This window comes from Anolis carolinensis, chromosome 5 (assembly GCF_035594765.1).
Source record: "Anolis carolinensis isolate JA03-04 chromosome 5, rAnoCar3.1.pri, whole genome shotgun sequence".
Lineage (NCBI taxonomy): Eukaryota > Metazoa > Chordata > Lepidosauria > Squamata > Dactyloidae > Anolis > Anolis carolinensis.
The window spans coordinates 190160879-190163692 of NC_085845.1; the positions used below are offsets into that span (position 1 = coordinate 190160879).

General features: G+C 39.1%; 1 long non-coding RNA gene across 1 annotated transcript in view; it reads left to right on the forward strand.

The window, feature by feature from the left end:
• Positions 1-1819, forward strand: part of LOC134299658 (uncharacterized) — a 74348-nt gene extending 72529 nt beyond the window's left edge. Inside the window, exon 4 of the long non-coding RNA XR_010006915.1 lies at positions 305-1819. This is a non-coding gene — a long non-coding RNA (uncharacterized LOC134299658). The remainder of the gene's footprint in view (positions 1-304) is intronic.
• Positions 1820-2814: the final 995 nt, after the last annotated feature.

A 2814-nucleotide genomic window follows, 5' to 3' on the forward strand; every position in this document is an offset into this window, starting at 1 on the left:
AACTTTACGCTATTGCTGAACAGGATTGTGGTAATAATTGCTTTATAACAGGATGGAGACAATGTTAGATTTTCTGGATATTTTAGTCTGTTTTACAATGGTGGGAATTTGCTCCCCTCTTGCAAGAATTTTTTTTATTAACACCTTAGCTTTTAATGATTATTGTCCTCTGCTGAATTCACTTCTATTAAAAACCAGCTTCACCAACCCTGATTAAATCCTCCTCCTTTAGCTCTCACTGAGCCCTTTGTGTGATGTCGACTCCAGCAGGGCTGCAATTAACCATGCCAACTTCCTTCCCCAGAGCAACTCAGAAATCACCTTTTAAACATTTCTGGAGGGATGTTCTGATGTGTGGTCTATGCAGATACGCAGCAGCAAGCCTTTTGATTTCCGAAATGCTCCAACAGTTATGCCACCCTGAGGGGTTGGTGCACAACCTGCGCAGCCTATTCCTTCCAATATAGAACTCCAAGGACTCCGGGTTTCTTTCTAAAGAGACACCTTTACAGCAATGACGCTGGAGGAGAGGCCTATATTTCATATGTGATATACTTGGGATTGCCAGAGACCAGCCTAGAATTATCAGGACCTTCTTCATGGAAGCATAGAAACTGCAGCAAGAGAAGAAACAATACAGATACGCCTTCCCATCTGATTTCCTTGTTGACCACTCTGTTTCCTATAACAATTGAACCCATCTTTATGGTCTTCAACTCTTGCAGGTATTTCCCTCCAGGAATGTTTTAAAAATTAAGAAAGGAATGGAAAAGTGATAAGGAATGTAAAAAGGAATATGTGATGTTCTTGCATGGCTTTAATGAGAAACATTAACTTGTTCCATCACAAACCCTGAAATGAAGAACTGGATTATTTTTTAAAAGTAGTTTTTTGATCTCTGCAAAGTGTAAGCTTGAAATGAAATTTGAAGGTAAATATGAGAAGTTTCTGTTGGTTGCAGAATGGATAAGAAGCCATTGTAGACATTGGAGGAGAACGATCACATGGACTGAGCAGCAAGAGAGGTGAATTATTTTATTTGGCCACAGAATTCTCCATAGAGATGCTAAGAGTCAATGTATCAATGCTGCTTATAGTGGCTAGAGAGCACTTAAAGTATCATGTCTGCCTCCTACAAAATCCTGAGATTTGTAGTTTGGTAATATACTACATAGAGCCTCCAGTGGCTCAGTGTGTTAAAGCGCTGAGCTGCTGAACTTGCAGACTGAAAGGTCCCAGGTTCAAATCCAGGGAGTGGAGTGAGCGCCCGCTGTTAGCTCCAGCTTCTGCCAACCGAGCAGTTCAAAAACATGCAAATGTGAGTAGATCAATAGGTACCGCTCCGGTGGGAAGGTAATGGCGTTCCATGCAGTCATGCTGGCCACATGACCTTGGAGGTGTCTTTGGATAACGCCGGCTCTTCGGCCTAGAAATGGAGATGAGCACCAACCCCCAGAGTCAGACACGGCTGAACTTAACATCAGGGGAAACTTTTACCTTTACCTTTAATATACTACACATTATCTACTACAGAATTGTACTGGTGTCAAGGAGTACACCAGAATTCTACAGTGGGAAATTCTAATCACTTCACTAAACTACACATCTCAGGATTGTGTACTATAAAACTATGATAAGGGAACTGATGTTAAAATGCTATAACTCTATATATCAAATGCACTTAAAGATACAAATCTATTCTGATGACCAGAGTGAAGATGGTTGTAGAGAAGACCTGTGTGTGATTTAATACTTTGGGCTGAGCAGAGTGTGGTTTTAGATTCTCTTGAAGTTCACAAGGATATAAATATTAAAGCCCTTTTCATCACCAATTGTACGTTTTTTTTTTAAAAAGTATAGTAATAGTGGTTCAGCAATGCTTGCACACTGAAAGTAAACTACTAAGAAGTGCGAGTTAACAGGGGTCAAGTTATATGGAAAGTTCATATTCCAGCAGTGATTTGAGAGGATAACATATTAGTAAGTGAACTTCTGCCATATGGAAGGACTGATCCATTTTCTATTGGGTATCAGTTAAAAGGTCAAGATGTAATGAAGCATGAGCGTGCACCAGGTCCATGATGCCATGTGTTGCGACAAACCTTTGAGCTGATAAATCACTAGCAGTTACAAGATGCTAAACATAATTAGCTTAGCATCCTATGGGTATCCTAGACATAGATTAATAAGCATAAAGGTTATTATGTGTCCAAAAAGAAAAAAAAGGAGGGACCTATAAAAATGAACAACTGATCAAATGTTTCAGATCATAAAATCGGAATGGAAGAAGGCCAAAGAGCCATCTAGTACAAATTGCCGGCCAAAGACAGCACAAGAAGTTGTTTGGTATCCATTGATATAACTGAGCTCAGTATATCCACCTTTGCCATGGTTATGTCTCTAATACTCAGCTGCTATCTGAACTTTGTGACTAGTGATGCACCTTTGGTTTGTTTTTTACATGTGAAGCATATGTTCTGCTGCTGAGTGCAAATTCGTCTCACTTCATACTATCCTGTGGCAGCCAATCTTGCCTATTAAAAAATATGTACTTCTAATACATCACATCAATGTAATTCAAGCAAGTGCACTAAGCCATTCTTTGTTCATTCAAATAACCATTACCTTGATTCATTTATTTTTGGAAACTGCCATATTACTGCATATCATAAAATAGAATCAAATCATAACAGAACTGTAAAGTTGGAATGAACCACTAATGCCATTTAATCCAACTGTTTACCATGCAGAAAAAACACAACTAAAGCACTCTTGGAGGACAGCTATCCAACATCTGATTAAACACCTACAAAA